Genomic DNA, 25543 nt, shown 5'->3' on the forward strand with positions numbered 1-25543 from the left:
CTAGGACCAGGACCAGGACCAGGACCAGGACCAGGACTAGAGACCAGGACCAGGACCAGGACCAGGACCAGGACCAGGACTAGAGACCAGGACCAGGACCAGGACTAGAGACCAGGACCAGAACCAGTCTGACTTCACAGGACTCTCAGTTTACACCAGGACCGGGCTCGCCAAAATAAAAGCATCTCTCAGTCAGAAGTGAAACAAACATATACTGTAAATATAAAGAGTTAAACACACAAAATAAAACATAAACCAGACAAACAGAAACCCAATTCAATTCAAACAACTTTATTTATCCCAAATAGTGCACCAGATATGTTTATTATTATCATATTGATTATAGATTAATTGAACCAGCGTTTATTATGCCAAATGAGCTCGGACCCCGGCGGCTATTAGAGCGCAGGCGCGTATTTGCACGCGGGCGACTATTTGGTCATCTACGGTAGGCTATTTTAAGTGGAAAGAGATTGAGTTTTGATTAAAATTGAGACATTTTGACAAGAAATAAGACAAATATTCTTGGAAAGATTTTGAGTTTTTGCAGTGTGAACGGTTAGTGCGATCAGCCTGTGTCACATGATCTCTCCATGATGATGTCAGATATCAACGAGGACAGTGGAGGAGGGGGGGAGGGGGGGTCAGGATGGATCACCACCTTAATGCCCCTCCCCCCCTCTCCCTCTCCCTCTCTCATCCATCTCTCAACCCCATCAGCCCCTCCCCTTCCTGTTTAATTGCCACATTATCACAATAAAAGCCCCGGCAGTTAACAAGCACCAAGGTCGCAGACAGACATGTCACATTAACCAGGGGATAACCTCACACCCCCCTCACACACACACACACACCTCACCCCACCACTCCTGCAGGGGGGAGGAGAAGGAGGGGGAGGGGGGGTAAGTGGGGGCTGTGTGAGGTCGAATCGATTTCCACCTCAATGAGACAAGGAGCGCCTCTGCTGCCCCCAACTCCCCTGAACGCACCGTCCATCCGTCAGCCGCCGTCACTTTAAGAATCTTTAGGAATCTTCTAACTGAGAGAGATTGATGATGAATGACATTTTACAGATTTTAACCAAAATACAGAGACTGCTTGATAAAAAAAACTGTCCCTGAAGGCAACACGGGCGCATCAGTGGTTTTGCATGAATTTCCCTCTAAAACAACTCTGTCTGTACAATATACAATATAAAATACACAATCCAACAACTCCACAACAACGCTCTGGTGGACAAGTTGTGACCTGCACATTCACCACGCTATGAGATAATAACAGAACATTACCAGACAGAGTTGTTTTAGAGGGAAATTCATGCAAAACCAGCTGATGCACGTTGCCTTCAGGGACAGTTTTTCATCAGCAGTCTCTTTATTTCCCTCTACAACAACTCTGTGTGGTAACGTTGTGTTATTATCTCATAGCGTGGTGAATGTGCAGCTCACAACTTGTCCACCAGAGCGTTGTGGAGTTGTTGGATTGTGTATTTGATGAGTTTGATGAGGGAAACCAAGAAATCCCATAATGAGCCTCCGTAGCGTAGCTCTGAGCAGCTCACGGCTCTGCTCCGCCGTTCTAAAAACAGCTTGCACCGACAATTAAAGGTAACGAACCTGCTACTGCTATATAGACTATAGGGATTATTATGGTAATGGGCTGATTTGACTAAATGTTGATGAACTATCCCTTTAAACCAGACTGAGTGAGGATATTTATTGTGTATCTATTGATATTAATTTATAAAAATCACACATGGCATCAGGTCGTGTCCTGCGTGTGCATCTCCACGGTAACCGAGACTGAGAGCTGCATCTGGAGACAGAGACAGTGTATAGGAGCAGCACAGTGCAGTGTGTGTGTGTGTGTGTGTGTGTGTGTGTGTGTGTGTGTGTGTGTGTGTATTGAGTGAAAGCCGATCTGCTGCTCTGAGGCTCTAATGCCCTTTATGGCAGTGAACAGAATAATATGAAGCTCCATTCAGATGATACCCAGTCCTTCAGAGAGGCTGATACGGATCGATGTGGATCACATTAAAACGCAGCTGGAGACGAGACTCACACTCACACACACACACACACACACAATGGGCTCCTCAGACCAGATACACACACAATAGTACACACCTACACAGAGGAGAGAGAGAGAGAGACACACACACACACACACACACACACAGGGGAATACAGTGAGACACATCTACACTAATATATACAGTATATAGGCTACACACACACACACACACACACACACACACACTGAGAGACAATAATACGCACACACACACACACACACACACACAGGAATGCAACATGATATGTAGACACCCACACACACACAGCACTGTTACACACACTAAGATACACACAGTGACACACACTCAAAACTCAAACACATAAATAAAAGTAAAAACACACAATAGCTACACACACACACACACACACACACAAACCCACATCTTTCCCATAATGCAACTGGAAGGCTCTTAATTTGAAATATCTCACAGCAGGAAGTGCTCTGTTATATCGTTGTGTTGAGCTGGGAAGACGGTGTTAGCGGTGGATGCTAACCGCTACCGCTAGCCAAAGTTAGCATCGAGCTAGCTCACCACAACAACGGCCCTCATACTTGTTACCAGTCTATCTATCTATCTATCTATCTATCTATCTATCTATCTATCTATCTATCTATCTATCTATCTATCTATCTATCTATCTATCTATCTATCTATCTATCTATCTGTCGTTCTATCTATCTATCTATCTATCTATCTATCTATCTATCTATCTATCTATCTATCTATCTATCTATCTGTCGTTCTATCTATCTATCTATCTATCTATCTATCTATCTATCTATCTATCTATCTATCTATCTATCTATCTATCTACCATTCTATCTATCTATCGTTCTATCTATCTATCTATCTATCTATCTATCTATCTATCTATCTATCGTTCTATCTATCGTTCTATCTATCTATCTATCTATCGTTATATCTATCAATCTATCTATCTATCTATCTATCTATCTACCATTCTATCTATCTATCTATCTATCGTTCTATCTATCTATCTATCTATCTATCTATCTACCATTCTATCTATCTATCTATCTATCGTTCTATCTATCTATCTATCTATCTATCTATCTATCTATCTATCTATCGTTCTATCTATCGTTCTATCTATCTATCTATCTATCGTTATATCTATCAATCTATCTATCTATCTATCTATCTATCATTCTACCTATCTATCGTTCTATCTATCTATCTATCTATCTATCTATCTATCTATCTATCTATCTATCTATCTATCTATCTATCTATCGTTCTATCTATCGTTCTATCTATCTATCTATCGTTCTATCGTTCTATCCATCCATCCATCCATCTTGCTTTCCATCTGCCGTTTTTTTATTGGGCTCAAACATATATGGCCGTGTGTGTTGTTGCTTAGTGAGACTCTGGCCTGTGATATTACAGTAACATAAACGTTTCTACTATTTAAAGTTGTGTTTCCACAGTTTTCTTTTTAAGTCTTGACTCTCTCTCTTCTCTCTGCCCCTAACTGGATTGGACTGGACTGGACTATTGGACTCTTCTGATTGGTCGAGAATCACCTGATGGAAACAGCTTCTTCATTATATAGAGGCAGGGCGATGAATGATGTCACCGCGACCACACCCATAGCATAGCATGGCACTATGGGGAAGCAATTACACTGGACTCGGATTACAAGGCCCTGATGAACACACACACACACACACACACACACACACACACACACACACTTCGTATGGACACACACACACACACACACACACTTCATATGGACACACACACACACACTCCCTGGAGTCTCTCACTTATTACGTTTGGCAGACAGAAGCAGCAGCAGCAGCAGAGAGAGAGAAATCAATATTTCAGCAGGAGTATTTTTAAAGCTGCCGTGTTGCTGCTTCTCGCCATCACAGTTTGATTCCCTCTGTACGACGCCGCCGCTTCGCCACCTCGCCACCCGCCGCTACGAGTTTACCACCTCGCCGTTACCGCCACCACCGCTGCTGCCACCCGGCGAGTCCAGGCTGGCTCGCCAACGGCCCGGCCGCTCGTCGCACGGGTGACAAAACTGAAATAAAATAAAGCAACAAAGCGAAGCGTGGCGAGCCGAAGCCGCCGCCGCTGAGCCGCTGAGCTCCACAACAATCCGTCCTGGTTAACCCGCTAACCGCTAACCGCCGCCGTGCCGTCACATCTCATTTGTTTGGGGGCTAACGAACGAACAAAGCGTGGAGGATGAAGAAACAGCAGCAGCTCGCATGCAGGAAGATCAGAGGAGGAGAGGAGAGGAGAGGAGAGGAGAGGAGAGGAGAGGAGAGGAGAGGAGAGGAGAGGAGAGGAGAGGAGGGGATGGAGGAGGAGAGGAGAGGAGAGGAGAGGAGAGGAGAGGAGAGGAGAGGAGAGGAGAGGAGGAGAGAGGATGGAGGGGAGGAGAGGAGAGGAGAGGAGGAGGAGGAGGAGGAGAGGAGGATGGAGGAGGAGGAGAGGAGGGGAGGAGGAGAGGAGAGGAAGATGGAGGAGAGGAGGAGAGGAGAGAGGAGAGGAGGATGGAGGAGGGAGGAGGAGGAGGAGAGGAGGGGAGGATGGAGGAGAGGAGGAAGAGGAGGATGGAGGAGGAGAGGAAGATGGAGGAGAGGAGAGGAGGAAGAGGAGGGTGGAGGAGGAGAGGAAGATGGAGGAGAGGAGAGGAGGATTGAGGAGAGGAGGATGGAGGAGGAGAGGAGAGGAAGATGGAGGAGAGGAGAGGAGAGGAGAGGAGAGGAGAGGAGAGGAGAGGAGAGGAGAGGAGGGAAAGGAGGAGGAGGATGGAGGAGAGGAGGAGGGGAGAAGAGGATGGAGGAGAGGAGAGGAGGATGGAGGAGAGGAGGATGGTGGAGAGGAGAGGAAAGGAAAGGAGTGGAGGATGGAGGAGAGGAGAGGAGGAAAGGAGGAGGAGGATGGAGGAGGAGAGGAGAGGAGAGGAGAGGAGAGGAGAGGAGAGGAGAGGAGAGGAGAGGAGAGGAGAGGAGAGGAGAGGAGAGAAAGATGGAGGAGAGGAGGAAAGGAGAGGAGAGGAGAGGAGAGGAGAGGAAGATGGAGGAAAGGAGAGGAGAGGAGAGGAGAGGAGAGGAGAGGAGAGGAGAGGAGAGGAGAGGAGAGGAGAGGAGAGGAGAGGATGGAGGAGAGGAGAGGAGGAGGAGGCGCGGCGGCTCTAAGCGCTGCCTCATTAGCAGGTCGTAGCAGTCGTAGTAGTAAAGTCTAATATTGACTCGGCTGCGTCGTTGAAACGTCCTCTTCAAATAATTACTGAGCTTCACATGAAGCTGCTGCTGCTAATTAGCGTATGAAACAAGAGCAGCAACGTGCCCATTACACCCTGATTCACTGGCCTGTGTGTGTGTGTGTGTGTGTGTGTGTTTGCTTTGTCTGGCCTTATTACTGCACATCAGTGTGTGTGTATATATGTGTGTGTGTGTGTGTGTGTGTCTGCTACACACCATCAATAATTCACAAGCCAAGATGGCAATTACAGGACCATGTACAATCAAACTAAATATTTGATGAGGCACTAAAACAGTCCCTGGAACAGATCTGCCTCTGTCTCACTCTCTCTCTCTCTCGCCACACACACACACACACACACACACACACACACACACACACACACACACACACACACATATATACACACACACACACACACACACACACAGAAACACACACACACAGTCTATTGTCACAACACATTAGGTCGTCGGTCCCTTATTCCCCAGACTTTGTCTTGACACGCAAAAGCAGTTTATTCTGCTAAAAGAGCCGCGTGCTGCTATTCATTTGTTCGCTCTGAAATATTGAGCGCCGCCGCCGCTCGGCATTCTGGGAGGACGCGCCGCTCGTTTTTGTCTCCGCAAATAAAGTGACAGAGACAAGAGCAAACGAGGGAAGAGGAGGGAGGATGAAGGGAGGGAGGGAGGGGTCACATTAAATATCTAAAACTAATCAATCTGAATCAATTGCAATGAAAAGAGAAGCTTCCTCCTCCTCCTCCTCTGTGACTGGAGGGGAAACGTTCTGCATTAAAAATAATGTGACACAAAATCCATGAGCGATAAATAAATATGAGTTGTCGGAGAGATTGTGATGTGTGATGACTCCATCTGAGATCGACTCCTCCTCTTCCTGCTCCTCCTCTTCCTGTCAATCACAGAGCGCAGGCAGGGGGGCGTGGCTTATTTCCTCCGTCATCGTCGCTAGCGCTAACTGGAGGAATAGAAGCTGGAAGTCTGGAACTCCGTCATCACTTCCTGTTCCCTCGTCTAAAAGCCCCAGTAGCTACGTTTTCTGAATGAGGGACATTTTCAGCACTGCATGTGGTCAAAATTCAAAGGTTATCATTATGAAATAAATAACAGGGGCAATTACATGTTAATGTATTTAAAGGGACAACGAGGAGTTTGTATTTGGTTATAAAAAAAAGTATCACATTAATGTGGATTAATCTACGTTACCACTTGTTAATGGGCCATTTTCAATAAATATATCGTTTTGTCTCTTTAGTTATTTTAAAGCAGTACTAAAGAACTTTCAGTTTTGGTTGAGTTTGGCGGCGCCTGTGGACCAAAGCGGTAGTGTTTTACCAGAAGGAAGACTCCATTTCCCATGAACACTAGCGTGAAGCCCTGTAAATATCCTGCATTAAAATTAACAGAAGACATCAAAACTAAGTTTCTGTTTCCAGTGGACCATTTCAAAGTGAAAACACAAACATAATCCATTGCTAAAGTGCCCTTTTGCCTGTTCCCTCCTTGTTGTGACTCGCAAAAGTGAAAGTGAAACTTAAGTGAGAGTAGGGTTCCTACCATGCTCCTCAAAGCTGCTTAGTGCCAGAGAAAGAGATACAGACCATAATGATACAGACCCCCTCAGGCCACGACAGAGGTGTCATTCAACTTGTTGTAAGTCGATGTATCATCACAAAAGTTATGAAAATATTTTATGAAGGTTGAAAAGTTACTTAGTGCTGGTTTAATTAGTGGTGGAAATGCTGGGTGAGCCGACCAGCGTTTCCTTACTTTCGTTTTTGCGGACGCTGCTGAATCGCCGTTTATGGTCGGAACTACGACGGTATGTGATCGTCTTCCAACCTCTGACTTTCATTCTTGATGAATGAAAACATTCTTGACAAGACGTCCATCTTGCGCCGGTCCAAGAATTTCACCGTGCGCGCAGTGGCTCATGGTAAATGTAGTAGAAAACACTTCACTTTCCAAAACTCCTCGTTGTCCCTTTAAACAATGTGTGTTAAACAATGTTAGCTCCACATGTAGCTGTTAGCTCCACATGTAGCTGCTAGCTCCTCATGTAGCCATTAGCTCCACATCCTCATAAAGCTGTTAGCTCCTCATGTAGCTGTTAGCTCCACATGTAGCCATTAGCTCCTCATGTAGCCGTTAACTCCACATCCTCATAAAGCTGTTAGGTCCACATGTAGCTGTTAGCTCCTCGTGTAGCCGTTATCTCCACATGTAGCTGCTAGCTCCTCATGTAGCCGTTAGCTCCACATCCTCATAAAGCTGTTAGCTCCACATGTAGCTGCTAGCTCCTCATGTAGCTGTTAGCTCCACATCCTCATAAAGCTGTTAGCTCCTCATGTAGCCGTTAGCCCCTCATGTAGCCGTTAGCTCCTGTGGCTCAGACACAGTGAACAGCGAGGAAACATAAACACAGTGTGTGTGTTTGAATCGGCGCCGACAGCAACGCAGCAGAGGCGTTTTAACTTGAAAGGGTTTAAGCTTCTTCCTGTTTGTTTCCTGTTGCTTCCTGTTCGCTCCAGCTGTGCGTGTTGTTTTAATGAATCTGTGGGGACCAAGATACTGGATCTACAAGTTTACGGGTTAAGACTTGGTGGGGGGGTGGGGGGGGGCAGATAACATATTATGTTAGTGATGAGTCCCCACAGATGTAGCCTATGAAAACAAACGTGTGCGTGTAGCCTACAAATGTTTTGCAGAGATGTTGTGTGTAGAAAGAAAAGAGGAACACATGCTGAGTTCCTGGAGCGCAGAGATGAACAGAACATCCCATAATTATGTCATACTGCCTGAGAGAGAGAGAGAGAGAGAGAGAGAGAGGGATGTTGTATCTGTTGTGTTCACTCGTTTTCCTTCACAACACACACACACACACACACACACACACACACAGTCATGAACGTCCCTTCAGAGGACTGTGGGTTGGGTCTGGGTTTAAGGAGGAGAAAACATTTCTCGTATCCTACAATTTTTATCCAATGAGGAGAGAGAACGGCATGAAGGGCTGTGTGTGCAGCCAAGGGATGCGCCTGAATGTGGTGACGTAGGGACGAGGACTGTTATGGTGCGTTCAAGGCAGCCCGTAACTCGTGTTTTTCCGACCTGTGAAGTCGTACCAGTTTGATCTGGTACGAGTTCACGGGTCAGAAGTTACGAGTGGCCGTTATAGTGACTTTCACAGGTAAAACAGGTCGGAGAAACACGAGTGGGTTGCCTGGAACGCTACAAAGTCGTAACTTGTGACTTGAAGCTGTAATTTACGGTTTCAAAAGCCTGCCTGGAACGCAGCATTAGCGAAAACGAACGGATCGCTTACTTCTGCTTTAACTACATGACTTGTGACTTGTTACAGTGACAGCGGAGGCTCTCTGCCTTCACCTGGCCTCTCACGGCTGAAAACCAACCTGGTAATATCCGTTACCTGGCCGCAGCCCCCCGGTGTCCCAGCTCTCCTCTCTGCTGCACCGCCACACAAACACGCTCCGTAACTGTAAGCCTTTGTTTTTGACAGTTAAGACTAGTCAAAAACTAATCTCTTTCCACTAAAAATAAGACTCATCACCTAAAAATTAACTTGTTTTTAGATCATTTTCGCTTGTTTCAAACTAATTTTCACGTGAAATAAGTAGAAAAATCTGCCAGTGAAAGCAAGTTTTTTGTGTTTGTAATAAGAAAGAGAAACTTGCTCCACTATCAGATTTTTCTAACTTATTTCAAGTGAAAATCTGCTTGAAAGAAGTAAAAAGTGTCTAAAAACAAGCTAGAAATGACATTTTGACTAGAAATAAGACAAATTTGATTTAGAGTTTTTGCAGTGTAGATGTTGGACGAGTCTGTTGTTTCATTCACATGAACCATGAACAACCACTAACACTGTCCAGAGAGGCTGAAGGAAGAAGAGCTGGTTGAGTGACGACGTATAGTTTATCAATACATCAAAGTGATCAGTTCCGTATTGATCAATAAAAACCAGTTTAATAAACCACTAAAATACAAACAGGAAGTTCATAAACATGATTTGATGACATCACATGACCTCATCACGTGACCTTTGACCCCCCAGTGACCTCAGGGTCCCCACAGAGTCTGAGAAAACAGATGTCCCCATAACTACACACACACACGGTGAACTCCAGTTACTCCTCAGCTGTATTTTGGCAGCGTTGTCATGACGATCAGCATATTTGTCTCCACGATCGAAAAATCATCAGTGTGACGCAACACTGCAGCCGGAGAGAGAGTGTGTGTGTGTGTGTGTGTGTGTGTGTGTGTGTGTGTGTGTGTGTGTGTGTGTGTGTGTGTGTGTGTGTGTGTGTGTGTGTGTGTGTGTGTGTGTGTGTGTGTGTGTGTGTGTGTGTGTGTGTTTGACATCATGACTTAAAAATGAGGTGGAAATCGGAGAAAGATTCAGAAACTCAAGAAAAACATCCGAGCGCACGTCCTCATGAAACACACACACACACACACACACACACACACGGAGTGAACATACTGTACAGCCAATCACAGGCGTGGAAACTCACACACACCCATATGAACCAGTTTAAGAGCCAGAATACACACTCAGACACACACACACACACACACACACACACACACACACACACACTCTCTGCTGTGTGTTGATGTTCAGCCTGAGGCTTCTGGACCGACACCTCACTCACTGATCAATACTCACATCTGATCAGGCTTCACAACCACCAGTTTATAATCAAACCAGTAACTGTCCAAGAAGACACACACACAACACACACACATAGTAACACACTAGGGGTGAACAGCCAGTGCACTATTTGGATTCAGATTTGGGCTTTTAAAAAAGAATTCGGATTCGTATTCAGGAAGAAACCGGAAGTGGGCGCACTGACTTCAGCCGTGCTAGTGCTACGCCGAGCTAGCCGGCTAACTTTAACGCGTTAGCTCTCGGTCAGTGGTGTAGTCTAATGTCTTGTAGTTAGTGGGTAAACTGCTTTTTAGGTGGTAAACTGTTCATTCTTATATCACATAGACCGGTGGTTCTCAAACTGTTTTATATCAAGGGCCCTAAAATTGACACAAATTAGACCACGGACCCCCATTGGACAAAACTTTGAAGCAAACACCAGAAATACACAAACAATAAATGTACGTGAAATTAGGTGTACATTTTTGAAAGATTTTAGAGAAATTTCTGGAAAAAAAAGTGGTAAAATTAAAAAAAAAAAAAAAAAAAGAACTATCAAGGATTTTTACCTTGTGTTTCATTTTTACCAGCTTCAGACTAATTGTGATGTTAGAAAAATGACTTGTAGCTTGTTAGAGGGAGAGTGGAGGCTCTCTGCCTCCCTCACCGCTGCTGGAACCAAACCTGCGATCAGAGCGGACAGAGCGGACGGGCCAGCGCAGTGTCACAGCTGTGCCACCGTGAGTCCGTGACACAAACGTGTCCCGTAACCGTCATCTCTTATGACAGACAGGACGACATAATGCGCACATCGTAACATTTACATGATAATTCATCAATCTACTGATTGATTATCAAAAGCTCGTTGAAAACAACTACACACGAGTCGACAGGAGGAGGGTGAGGAGCAAACAGCGGAGAAGTGACCGGACTAAGGACTTTGATCAACATTACGTCTAAAATTAATTAATTAATTCATAAACTGTGTAATACGTGGGATAATACAGAGTTAGTCTGTTGTTATAGAGATATAAACCCAGACAGGATGTATGAAACCCTGTCATTTTGTCAAGAAACTGTCATTTCCATCCTGCGGTTTGCATGCTGTCATATGAGGAGACCTGTCAAATCGGACACAAACATGGCGGCGGTCCCTTCGACGTGACGTCACTGCAACCCATGAATAGCCGCTAGCTTCTTTTCCCATTATTGTCTATGAGAAAAATGCTAAGTTGTTGAACGGTGAACCTGGAAGTATCGGTGAGCACTTCCTGTACTGTGAACAGCAAAACTATTCGAGATCAAAGCGTTATTTGTCAACTTCTGAATACGTATTCAGGTTCGGGTACAACCCTAATACACACACACACACACACACAGACTCTGGGGATCATGGGAGACGTAGTGTGTGTGTGTGTGTGTGTGTGTGTGTGTGTGTGTGGACAGCTTGGCAGCATATTGTCAACTAGAGGGAGCAGCTGCTGCACACACACACACACACACACACACACACACACATACTCAGTCTTCATGTACTTTGTCTCATTAAAGTGACATCATCATAATAATACTACTAAAGGGCAGTACCGTGCAGCTCTGAGCTCTGAGCCTCCTCCCAGGCTCGGACAGGAAGCTGCAGGTCAGCCTGAATATTAATGCACCTGGACTCTTCATCATCATCTTCATCATCATCATCATCATCATTAGGGCTGCAACTATAACGATTATTGTCATTATTGTTTAATATGTCGACTATTTAAACCATTCATCGATTATTTGTTTGATCAATAAATGTTAAAAAAAAATGTTGAAAAACATCAAGAAGTAGGCGACTAAGTTCTGGAACAGTTTCTCCCATTTAGCAAAAAATGTTTAAAAGATAATTGTGTTGTGTTGTTTTGTAATGTATTGTCTATGTAGGTTCATTGAAAACTATACATTTTAATACTGATTATTATTCTCATTATTATTATTATTATTATTGCTCATGAGTTACTAATGGACACACATACACACACAATTGTTTTTATACATTTTTTCATGTTATCTTGTGCTTTTGTACAATTGTAATATTAATATTATTATAAGGTGTTTTTTTTGCCTCTCCCTGCACTGTTTCATTATTACTTCTCATGTTTTATGTTGTATTCTTTTGAAAATTAGTTTGAAACAAGTGAAAATGATCTAAAAACAAGTAAATTTTTAGGTGATGAGTCTTATTTTAAGTGGAAAGAGATTAGTTTTGACTAGAAATGAGACATTTTGACAAGAAATAAGAGTGTGTTCCTGCTGGTTTGTCTCTATCTCCTGTTTATTTCTCACTTATATGTTTTACTATGAATCCTCCTCCTCCTCCTCCTCCTCCTCCTCCTCCTCCTCCTCCTCCTGGTCTGCTGCTGGCCACGAGGCTTTCTCTCTGCTCTCTCTCTGAGGATGGAGTCGATCCTCCAGCCTGCAGCCTGGTGAAATCCTCCTAACACCCGGCAGATAAACTCTGTCAGCGCCTCGAGCTGAAGACTGGACTCAACGCTTTCGCTTTCCTCAAGAGTTGGACGTGTTTCTACAGACGAGACGAGAAGCTCGACATGAATTTCATCACGGAGGAAGAGGAGGAAGAAGAGGAGGAGGAGGAGGAGGAGGAGGAGGAGGAGAAGGAGGAGGATGAAGAGGAGGAGGAGGAGGAGGAGGAAGAGGAGGAGGAAGAAGAGGAGGAGGAGGAGGAGGAAGAGGAGGAGGAGGAGGAGGAGGAGGAGGAGGAGGAGGAGGAGGAGGAGGAGGAGGAGGAGGAGGAGGAGGAGGAGGAGGAGGAAGAAGAGGAGGAGAAGGAGGAAGCTCCCCAGGAGACCTCAGCTCTGAGGTCAGGGAGGGTTAAAGGCTTCGAAATGAAAGATCAGTTCATTCAAATACACAAAGAGGAAGAAGAGGAGGAGGAGAAGGAGGAGGAGGAAGAGGGAGGAGGAGGAGGAAGAGGGAGGAGGAGGAGGAGGAGAAGGGGGAAGAGGAAGAAGGAGGAGGAAGAGGAGGAAGAGGGATGAAGAAGAGGAGGGGGGAGAAGGAGGAGGAAGAAGAGGAGGAAAAGGAGGAAGAGGGAAGAAGAGGAGGAGGAGGAGAAGGAGGAAGAGGAGGAAGCGGGAGGAAGAGGAGGAGGAAGAAGGGGAGGAGAAGGAGGAGGATGGAGGAAAGGGAGGAAGAAGAGGAGGTGGAGGAAGAAGAGGAGGAGGAAGAGGAGAAGGAGGAGGAAGAGGAAGAGGGAGGAGGAGGAGGAGAAGGAGGAAGAAGAGGAGGAGGAAGCGGGATGAAGAAGAGGAGGAGGAAGAGGGAGGAGGAAGAGGAGGAAGAGGAAGAGGAGAAGGAGGAGGAGGAAGAAGAGGAGGAGGAGGAAGAAGAGGAGGAAGAGGAGGAGGAGGGAGGAGAAGGAGGAGGAAGAAGAGGAAGAGGAGGAGGAGGAAGAGGAAGAAGGAGGAAGGAGGAAGCGGCAGGACGAGGAGGAGGAGGAAGAAGGAGGAAGAAGAGGAGGAGGAGGAAGAAGAGGAGGAGGAAGAAGCAGGAAGAAGAGGAGGAGGAAGAAGGAGGAAGAAGAGGAGGAGGAGGAAGAGGAGGAGGAGGAGGAAGAAGGGGGGGAGAAGGAGGAGGATGGAGGAAAGGGAGGAAGAGGGAGGAAGAAGAGGAGAAGGAGGAAGTGGCAGGAAGAGGAGGAGGAGGAGGAGGAGGAGAAGGAGGAAGAAGAGGAGGAGGAAGAGGAGGAGGAAGAGGAAGGAGGAGGAAGAAGGAGGAAGAAGAGGAAGAGGAAGAGGAGGAGGAGGTGATTAGAATAAAGCCTGGGGGCGTCTCAGCTCTGCTTCTCTTCACGCTGCTTCACTGACCGCGGGAAAAATGAGCGTCGACACTAAACTGGTTGATGAAAAACCACAGAGCAACAGAAACAGAATTGTCAATATACCGATCAATTACCGATCAATACTGATGATCAGCTTCCTTCTGATGACACAGTATCTGTCCTTATTGATCCTCTACATCCACCTGATCACAACCAATAATCAATAATTGAGTCATTTGAGCTGATGATTGACAGGTGACAGGTGAGAGCTCGTGTTGCTTTCACTGACCTCTGTAAAAAATCTGAAACTTCACACTCTCTGTTCTGATCATCACACAATCCAGTTCTAACAGCAGAGAGAAGACGATGCGATGCCGACTGGTTATTGATTGATTGATTGATTGATTGATTGATTGATTGATTGATTGATTGATGAAACTGGCTGCAGGGAAACAAACCGTCAGAGCGACTAACGAGCTGTGACTCATCAGTGTTTATGAGCTCGTTAATATATAATAATAATAATAACAACACTGATCAAACATAGAAGGAGGAAAGTACAGTTCACACACACACACACACACAGACACACACACACACACAGACACGCAGGCTGCTGATTGGCTGCTGATAAAGAGGAGGAATAATGATGCAAGCATTACAAAGTAAATGTAATTTACTTTGCTTTGAAGTCGGCGTCAACAGCAAAACCAAGTCGGACGGTGTGGGGCCGAATTAAACACACACACACACACACACACAGACAGACACACACACACACAGACACACACACACACAGACAGACACACACACATCGACACAGGGAGAAGAGCAGTGTTGTTGGTGCAGCTCTGTAACTGCTCCATCTGTTCATCTCTCTCTGCTGCTCTGGGACCAGCGCTAGGCGCTCGGCGACCGGCGCTAGGCAACAAGGTGAAGCCCCGACGCCATCTGGACCGACCTTGGACCGGACGGACGACTCAGGACTCAGGACTCAGGACTCAGACCAACAGAGGAGGAGGGAAGAGAAAGAGGGAGGGAGAAAGAAAGAGGGAGGAAGAGAGAAAGAAAAGGGGAGGAAGATAGAAAGAAAAGGGGAGGAAGAGAGAAAGAAAGAGGGAGGAAGAGAGAAAGAAAGGGGGAGGAAGATAGAAAGAGAGAGTGGAAGGAGGGAGGGAGGGAGGGAGAAATAAAGAGGGAGGAAGAGAGAAAGAAAGAGGGAGGGAGAGAGAAAGAGAGAGAGGAAGGAGGGAGGGAGGGAGAAATAAAGAGGGAGGGAGAGAGAAAGAAAGAGGGAGGGAGAAAGAAAGAGAGAGGAAGAGAGAAAGAAAGGGGGAGGAAGATAGAAAGAGAGAGAAAGAGGAAGGAGGGAGGGAGAAATAAAGAGGGAGGAAAGGAGGAAGAGAGAAAGAAAGAGGGAGGAAGATAGAAAGAGAGAGGGATGGAGAGAGAGAGGAAGGAGGGAGTGAGAAATAAAGAGGGAGGAAGAGAGAGAGAAGAGGAGAGGTTCTACAGAACTGGACCGAACTCAGGATTGGATGAAAAGAGAAGAAGAGGAGGAGGAGGAGAGACTTCCTGTCCGTGCCCTTTCACAATAAAAGCTTGTGTGTGTGTGTGTGTGTGTGTGTGTGTGTGTGTGTGTGTGTGTGTGTGTGTGTGTGTGTGTGTGTGTGTGTGTGTGTGTGTGTGTGTGTGTGTAAATTCCACAGGTGCAGAGCGAAGGTCTGTGATTGGCTCGTTGGTTGGTCAGGTGAACAGAACACACCTGTCGACCTGCGTGTGCGTCACACACAAACTCAAACAAACCCACCACACACACACACACACTGAGGAGTTGGCGCAGTGTGTGTGTGTGTGTGTGTGCGCTGTGTCCTTGTCAGAGTCAACACATCGCTGTGGTAACTTCAGTCTTTACAGTCTTATATTATAATATATTATACATGTTGTAATAAATATATAATATTGTGATATAACTATAATACAATGTTTATATTATAATATATTAGAATTAATATATCGCCTTATAATATATAATATATATTATAATAATCAATATATAATATCGTAATATAAATATAACTACTATAAAAATATATTAAAATTAATATAGGCTTCAATATGTTATATGTATATAACATATAATATATATTACATGTTATAATTAAAAATAATCTACAACCTTGTGCGGCCATTTTTTTTATGTCTGAACCGTCGACGGAGAAAATTCCTCGTGGCTGTAAAACAAGTTGTATCAGGACCGACTTGCACCATCGCCATGGAAACCAGCAGCAGATTCATCAACGATCACTAATCAATAAGAGCTGATCCTGAACTAATGAATTCATATTATTATTATTATTATTACATAATCATTGTCATAATATAATGATCCTGTTAAATAAAACACAGCAACAACAGTCCTGGCTGAGACAGACCATAATAATAATCAGGTCTATATATCATATAACAAATATCATTGCTATTTATAACCGGTACCTGGTCAACCTGATCCTATAGTAGTTCTCTTTTCTCCCACGCTCCGCGGCGCCTCTAAACGCCTCATCACCGCGTTTAATCAAATTAGCGGCGCGGCCCCCAAAAAACTTGACGCTTTTCATTAATTATACGGGATAATTCTAATTGTGCATTCAAATGTATTCTCTGGGAACAGAAGGTGTTCGGTAATATTTCAGCAGAATTAGCATATTAAATGGGGCTCGCGGCTCATTACGTATGCTAATTTATGCGCACGCGTTGTCTTTATTTTTAACCGGCGGTCCCATATGTCTGAGCAGGTGAACCGGCCGCCGCTCGCTCCTGCAGCCCGCGGGGGCGCGCACGGAGAGGAAGAGCTGCTGTGTGTGTGTGTGTGTGTGTGTGTGTGTGTGTGTGTGTGTGTGTGTGTGTGTGTGTGTGTGTTCAGTGTGTGTGTGTGTGTGTGTGTGTGTGTGTGTGTGTGTGTGTGTGTGTGTGTGTGTGTGTGTTGTTTTCGCGGCTGCCTGCAGTCACTGATGACACTGCACCGTCAGCGCAAACAGAGGGCAGGAGTGTTACACAGCGTGACGCGCACACACCTCGACCACCACCACCTGCACACACACACACACACACACTGAACACACACACACACACACACACACACTGAACACACGCGCACACACGCACGCAGCAGTCAGTGTGTGGCAGGTACAGAGGCCAAGAACTGACAGGAAAAATAGTTTGAAGTGTTAAAAATGAAAAAAAAAGAAGGAAAAAAAAGGGTCAAACGGTGAAAAGTCAGAGCGAGGGGGCGGAGCCACAGTCTGAGGGTTTAAACCAATCAAAACAATCAGATTAAATAATATTAATATTAAGTTTCACTTCACAAAGTTGCAGTTAGATATTCAAACTAATGAAAAATATGAATGAATACACCACAGAAAGAGTTAAAACCATTTAACCACCGTTTTTACTGTGACTATGTAAACCATGAAATGTGCTTTATATAAATAAAGTTGAATTGAATGTAATTATTGTAATGTTTTATAAATAAATAAAGTTTAATATTCTCTACCTGGACAGTTTTCAGATCTTGACGGATGTTTGTCTCAGTTTTAAAGTTTTAAATGCTCCTGCTTTTTAAAATAAAATAAAACTCAACCATTGGTTAGAATAACTCATCCCTGTCCTCATGCAGCTTAAAGACTGTTTTTAATCTGACGTCTGTTGATCTTTTACCTGTAGCTGTGGGTTAAAATGTTATAATATTGTTTGTTTCGATGTGTAACTGTCTGTTGTGTGATTTATAGTTGTGAGGTTTTAAAGTCTTTAGGTTAGTTAGATTAAAAAAAGAAGAGAGTGACAAAATGCAGAGATTGGTCAGTAATACATGAAGCTGAAGCAACAGCTTATTCTGCCCAGACCCTTTGTACGTAGGATTTCACTTTACATAGTGAAAATAAAGAGCGTTTTATGTATAATATAATATATATGTAATATATATATATATATATTATGTTGTAGGTATATTGACTCTGATGCTTAAAGCAGCGACGTCGTCCCAACTCAATAAATAAATAAATGAAATAAAACAATGAAACATTAAACTGCAGTAGACGAGTTAAAGCAGAAGTAAGCAATATTTTTGTGTTAATATAAGTCTTAAATAGTTCTATCTTCCGACAGCAATCACTTCTATAGAGTGTTTGGTCTGAAACACGGGTCTGTCAGTCCCTCTGCTCTGCTCTGAGCAGAGGAGAAAACTTTTCTTGTATCCTACAACCTTTATCCAATGAGGAGAGAGAACGGCATAAAGGGGCGGTCCTCTCTGTGTGTGCAGCCAAGGGATGCGCGTGAATGTGGTGACGTAGGGACGAGGACCAATAGATCCATGACGAGGGCGGGGGCTGCTAACTCCATCGGCTGACAAGACGTTATGGTGCGTTCAAGGAAACTCGTAACTCGTGGTTTTTCGACCTGTGAAGTGGTACCAGTTCGATCTGGTACGACTTCACGGGTCAGAAGTTACGAGTGGCCGTTATAGTGACTTTCACCGGTAAAACAGGTCGGAGAAACACGAGTGGGTTGCCTGGAACGCTACAAAGTCCTAAGTTGTGACTTGAAGCTGTAATTTACGGTTTCAAAAGCCTGCCTGGAACGCAGCATTAGCCAAAACGACCGGATCACTTACTTCTGCTTTAAACTGAGTCTCACCTGAAAACACTTCAACCTGTCAGACAGAGGAGGAGGAGGAGGAGGAGGAGGAGGAGGAGGAGGAGGAGGAGGAGGAGGAGGAGGAGGAGAGGAACTACAAAGCAGATTTGTAGCAGTGAGTTAATGGGCGTCATTAAACTTGTATTTGGTTTTCTCTCTGGTCTCAGATCAGCTGCTCTCTGCTGCAACAGGAGATGAAAGGCTGCACTCCTCCACTTCCTCCTCCTCCTCTCCCTCCTCCTCCTCTTCCTCTCCCTCCTCCTCCTCCTCCTCCTCCTCCTCCCAGAATTCGAGTTTGTGTTGAAGAGGAGAGAGGAGGGAATCCTCCAACACCTGTCAGAGCATCATCATCATCATCATCATCAGCATCAACACGCTGGTTTCCATGACGACCGCCGCCCAGCTCGGCCCCTCTACTCTCTAAAAACTGTTCAAGTCAAATCAAATGTTTAAATCTTTATTGAGACACGTTCCAAGACGACGAGGCGCCGAGATTTACCCTGAGGGTGTGTGTGTGTGTGTGTGTGTGTGTGTGTGTGTGTGTGTGTGTGTGTGTGTGTGTGTGTGTTTAACTTCTGTCACTTTGATTTCTGTGACTCAACTTTATTTCACATGTCTGAGAGAGAGAGAGAGAGAGAGAGAGAGAGAGAGAGAGAGAGAGAGAGAGAGAGAGAGAGGGAGTTCTTATCACATTGTTCTAATGCTTTGGTAATATCGTACTAACAGTCGTGCCAATAAAGCTTGTTCAATTGAACTGAATTGAAATTGAGGGAGAGAGAGAGAGAGGGGGGGGGGAGGAAGAAAGGGAGAAAGAAGAGAGAGAGGGGGAGGGGGGAGGGAGAAGAGAGAGAGGAAGAAAGAAGAGAGAGAGGAGGGGGAGAGAGAGGGGAGAAAGAAGAGACAAAGGGGGAAGGAGAGAGAGGGAGAAAGGGAGAAAGAAGAGAGGGGGGGGAGAGGAGAGAGAGGGAGAAAGGGAGAAAGAAGAGAGGGGGAGAAAGGGAGAAAGAAGAGAGAGAGGAAGAAAGAAGAGAGAGGGGGGAGAGGAAGAAAGGGAGAAAGAAGAGAGAGAGGGAGAGGAGAGAGGGAAAAAGGACGAAAGAAAAGAGAGGGAGGGGGGAGATGGAGAAAGGGAGAAAGGAGAGAGAGGGGGGAGAGAGAGAGGAAGAAAGAAGAGAGGGGGAGGGGGAGAAAGGTAGAAAGAAGATAGAAAGGGAGAAAGGAGAGAGAGGGGGGAGAGAGAGGGGAAGAAAGGAAGAAAGAAGAGAGAGAGGGAGAGGAGAGAGGGAAAAGGGGAGAAAGAAGAAAGAAAGGGAAAAATGGAGAAAAAGAGAGAGAGGGAAGCTCGCTCGTCCCTCAGTAGGGGGGGGGGGCAGAGAAGAACCAGAGCGGCCAGAGGAGGAGGCAGCAGGGGCAACACCACGACAGTTACCCCCCCCCCCCCCCCCCCCCCCCCCCCCTACTGGACCAGAGCTGATGATGTCACTAAGGTCAAAGGTCACAGGAGGAAACAGATCAACACAAACACAGTCACAGCCAATAAAAAGCTTCGCTCCATTAACTCTCCTTCATCTCTGTTTACAGCTACGTACGGCAACTCCACTTGGACAAACTTAGTTGAACTGACTTAGGATCAGTGCCCTATGTGCGTCGCCTACATGGTATTTTGTTAACTGACCTTCAGTAAATTCTTGCAACAAGAAGACATGGTATTGAGTAGATTCAACATAAATAAATTATGGCAACAAAGTGACAATTAATAACATTAAATAGATTTTAAGTCATGTGGTACCAATTATAAGTTGATATAACTTATTTCATTTATTGAATCCAAACCATTCTTAACCAGATATTTAGAAAGATAGCCTCAATTTCACACATAAAATTAGTGAATATAAAGCATTATCATCCACATATTTAGTAGATCTAAATTAATTCCACCTAATTAATTAGTAAATCTAAATCACTTTATCACAGATATTTGGTAAATCTAACTTAATTTTCTTCAGATACCTAGTAAATATTTATTCAATAGTTTTGTTTAAATTTACTTAATTAAATCAATAGTTTTTAATCAAAGTTGAAGTAATTAAATTCTATTCAATTATATTAATTGTCACTTTGTTGCCTTAATTTTTTTAAGTAGACAATGGTAAAACTTTTTTTAGTGCAGAGACAGTTTATCTTTTTATAAAAAATAAAAAAAAACGTTATTAGTAATGTAAATTGAGGGTTCGTTGTGGTGGTATGGCGGTTTTTTTTGGTTTTTGTTTTTTTAATCATTTTCACAGCACCGTATTTTAAATTTACAGAACTTTAAGCAGACTTCTGCTTGTACGCAAATCGGGTAGTGACAACCCCCCTGCCCCCTCTCCACCTCGATATCCCATAATTCACTGCTGCCGTTCCAGTAAAACCAGTGGTATAGGAAGACAAAAACACGACTACGGTGTCTCTGAGAGATCAAACCTGAATCCGCTGTGTCGTTTCTACACGTCTTTAGTTTAGTTTTAGTTTAGTTTAAGTTTATTTCGGACATGATAAAAGAAATAAAACATAATACAGAAATGGACAGACATAACAAATAAAAACTTTGCAAAGACAACATATGAACAAAAAATATATTTAAAAAAATTTATAAATAAAATAATTGAAAATAAAGGTAATTTGATTTTTTTTTTTTTTTTTCATATCCGAAAAGGAGTGGGAAGAAGTAAAACTTATTTACTCCCACCCCTTATTCATAAACTATCTATCAAGGTATATAGTCATTATTACTTGAAATTATCTATCAAGTTATCTAGTCATTATAATCTATACAGTAAGTTAATTTATGAGTTATTTAACTGGATTTATTCTAATATATTATTATACTATATACATATAGATTTATTCTAACATATGATTACTAGTCTTTATCTCTCTATATAGTCATATACCGTACATATAAAAACATATGAGATGAAAACTGAAGGGAGGAACAACTACACAACTAACACAACAAAACACAACTACACACACGTCAAACTCTCCTTGTCTAAACTGTTAGTGTAAAGGTCCAGAGGTCGTGTGTGTGTGTGTGTGTGTGTGTGTGTGTGTGTGTGTGTGTGTGTGTGTGTGTGTGTGTGTGTGTGTGTGTGTGTGTGTGTGTGTGTGTGTGTGTGTGTGTGTGTGTGTGTGTGTGTGTGTGTGTAACATCTGTGGTTTCCCAGGAGAAACTCCCATCATCCACTTCCTCTCTCTCTCTCTGTCTTTAAATAGAGACCATATGTTTCTCGCCCGTGAGCGGAAGCTGCTCAGCATCAAGTTCTCATGAGTCTCAACACGTTGGAACCATCAACAACGTAATAAACTTTGCTACGACGTCAAGTTTGATGTGAGCAGATTGGACAATAGGACGAATCTCCAACTACTTCCTGGTAGAAAACCAGCATGAGAACAATAGTGACGGACGAGAGTTTCTCTATATCTAATTTTTCATGTCATTATATCACCGTTTAGACTAATCTGATGTTTGTAAAGTTTATAAAATCAATTATTGGACAAACATTACTATTTACGTGAGCACATTTTTGTAATTAGTCATGGTTATCATAGATTAGCCGGGCTAACGGTTAGCTACCTGTTTAACTTTAATAACTCAGTGACTCAATAAACGGTCCATGAAAAAATATTTTCTCCAGCGGATATCTGAGTTACAACATGACTGAGCTAACTGGAGTAGTTTCATGTCGTGTCCCACAACGGGAGGGTTTTAACAGCTGACGTACTGGTGTAAGCTTAGCTACCGCCGTTAGCTTAGCTACCGCCGTCAGCTTAGCTACCACAAAACACACACACACAGAAATATTAATGTTTCTTCAACCATTTCAGATTTGTCTAAACGGTGACAGGGCGTGAAAAATATGATATATAGCTAAACTCTCGTTCGTTACTATTGATCTCATTCAAATTACGTGCTGGTTTTCTACCCGGAAGTAGAACAAGGCGATTCGGTCTATACCTACTTTTACTGTAGAGTGAAACCATGGAAACGTAAACATACAATTCCAGTGGAAGAACAAAACCGGCTTCTGGATACAGAGATGTTATCGACATGTAGTATTTGGTTTGTTCATCTGCTGTGTAGCCTAATCCATGTATAAACACAGTTGAAGCTAACTAGCCGAGCTACAGTGGCTAACAGTCCGGTGGAATTTTATGTTTACGTTTCCATGGTTTCGGTAGTCGCGGTAAATGCGTGGATTTTTTTTTTTTTTTTCAATGAAAATTTGTAAAACGCATGGATCATCACACCAACTTTTGACAATAGGCTAGATATCACACAAACTGACATTCGTGTTAAAAGCCAGCGTTAATAGATCCATGCGTTTACCGCAACTATGACAACGACTGAAAACCATGGAAACGTAAGCGTACAGTTCCACCGGAAATGCAAAGCCGGCTTCTGGTTTTGACCATATGACGTTGGGAAACTTGTGGATATCAGCCATGAAGACTCATAGATACGTAGATGCCGCATTCGGGCTTGTCAGGAATGTCTCACGGCCGCCATCTTGGGGGGGAGTTCCTCCTGAGCATAGTCAACAGTCAGAGGGTTTGACAGCTGTGAATCTGGTGAAATGCCAAACTTTTGTGCCGCGTACGGATGTTCCCATGAAAGAAACGCCAAAACGAAGAGACATGGAATAACTTTCCTCAAGTAATAAGTTGTTTTATATTAAATAACTGTTATGAACTTGTTGAATTTGATGTAACCTAGGTAAGTTATCTGACATAAATGAAACTAACGTAACGTATCATAGGGTGGATATGTGTTACATTTAGTGCATATACCGCTAGTTAATATATTAATAGTTTGTTATTTTGTTGCCTGTATGTGTAGGCTATAGGCTGTGGTAGCCTAGTTGTGAGTTTGTGGTTGCCATGGTGATGAGGCTACCTATATAACTGTGCTAGGCCATATTAAATCAGTTTCATGGCACTTACATGAACCCTAACTGCTAACGTGAGTTATGTACCAGAATTGTAGTATTTATATTAAAGCAAACGGCTTGAAACTCGGTTGAAAATTCAGTGATCGACCTCTGCCTCTGTAGAATACAGGAAGTAAAAGTTAGACACCTCCTGCTCAAGATGGCAGAGGCATAGAGGCAGAGGCATCTACGTACATATATATCTATGATAAGACTAAAGACAACGACCAGCCAAGCTAAACTAAGCTAAGCTAAGCTAAACTAAGCTAAGCTAAGCTAAGCTAAGCTAAGCTAACCCACCTGCAGCCTTTAACCAGATCAGAGACACAGCGAGGGACAGACGGCGTTAAAACAAGAAGCTGTTGATTTAAACCAAAGAAGGAGAAGAAGAAGAGAGGTTCGGGTGACGTGTCGTCATCCCGATGTTGCTGCGGTCTCAGCAGCTGGACGGCGACGACCTGCTGGACGCGGCCGAGGCCGTGGGCGGAGAAACATCTAAAGATCTAACCGCCGCGGCTACGCTCAAGGTCACGGACGGCTAATCTGCATAGAGCCTATAGCTAGCTACCTGCATGCGCAACGCTGAAATACGTCCCCATGGAAACAGCTGGAGGACGGAGACACAACACATAGAGGAAACACAGAGGAGTCTGATCTGAGACGCACACACACACACAGACACACACACACACACACACACACACAGACACACACAGAAAGACGAGGTGTGAGCTGCTCCAGTCTCTCTCACTTCATTACCGTCAGAAGGCAGGAATCAAACACTGAGGAGTGTGTGTGTGTGTGTGTGTGTGTGTGTGTGTGTGTGTGTGTGTGTGTGTGTGTGTGTGTGTGTGTGTGTGTGTGTGTGTGTGTGTGTGTGTGTGTGTGTGTGTGTGTGTGTGTGTGTGTGTGTGAGTGACAGGTGCAGCAGTAACAGTGAGTGCATTAATTAATGACTGACGGCTAAACAGCAGCAGCAGTAATAACAGTTGAGCCTCACACACACACACACACACACACCGATCGATGGATCAATGCTTCTTCACACACACACACACACATCATTCCCACTTCCTGCACACACACACACCTGCAGACACACACACACACATACACACAGATGTAGGTGGCCCGGCGCTCCCGGCTCGGCTGGATTTGAACCTGCAGCCTCAGAGGAACCAGAGCTTCTTTACCCACAATCCTCTCTGCTTCTAGTAACAGGTATACGGGCTAACGAGGGACGAGCTAATTAAAGACTGACCACACAGCGGGGGGGGGGGGGGGGGGGGGGGGGGGGGGGGAGAGGAGGAGGAAGAGAAGAGGAGGGAGAAGGAGGAGGAGGAAGAGAAGAGGAGGGAGAAGGAGGAAGAGGAGAGGAGAGGAAGAGGGAGGAAGAGGAGGGAGAAGGAGGAGGAAGAGGAGAGGAGGGAGGAGGAGGAAGAGGAGAGGGGGGAGAAGGAGGAGGAAGAGGAGAGGAGGGAGAAGGAGGAGGAGGAAGATGAGAGGAGGGAGGAGGAGGAAGAGGGAGGAAGAGGAGAGGGAGGAGGAGGAAGAGGAGAGGAGGGAGAAGGAGGAAGAGGAGAGGAGGGAGGAGGAGGAGGAAGAAAGAGAAGAAGGAGGGGTGAGGAGGAAGAGGAGGGAGAGGAGAGGAGGGAGAAGGAAGAGGATGAGGAAGAGGGAGGATGAAGAGGAGCAGTAGAGGATGTTAGTGTATCAGAGTCTCTGACAGGTGGATCATCTTCTTCATCCAGGTGAGACACAATAAGCTGCTGTAACCCAGGGAGAGAGGAGGAGGAGGAGGAGGAGGAGGAGGAGGAGGAGGAGGAGGAGGAAGAGGGAGGAAGAGGAGGAGGACGAAATAAGAAGGAGGAGGAGGGGTTTATGGGGGAGAGGAGGAGGAAGAGGGGGGAAGAGGAGGTTTATGGAGGAGTTTTGGCAGCAGAGTCTCTTCTCTCTCTCTCGGTGTGAAGCGACTCAGGGGCGTCTTTACCAAGCTGCCGTTAGGCGTTAAATGAACACCTGTCCACCAGGCTGGAGGGGGGG

At 44.6% G+C, this 25543-nt stretch overlaps 1 protein-coding gene across 1 annotated transcript in view; it reads right to left on the reverse strand.

Annotated features, from left to right (window-relative positions):
- LOC310992594 (transcription factor COE3) overlaps positions 1-25543 on the reverse strand; it is a gene marked incomplete at its 5' end in the record, with an annotated part of 154576 nt that overhangs the window by 63398 nt on the left and 65635 nt on the right. The window lies entirely within an intron of this gene.

This window comes from Trachurus trachurus, assembly GCF_905171665.1.
Source record: "Trachurus trachurus genome assembly, chromosome: 10".
Lineage (NCBI taxonomy): Eukaryota > Metazoa > Chordata > Actinopteri > Carangiformes > Carangidae > Trachurus > Trachurus trachurus.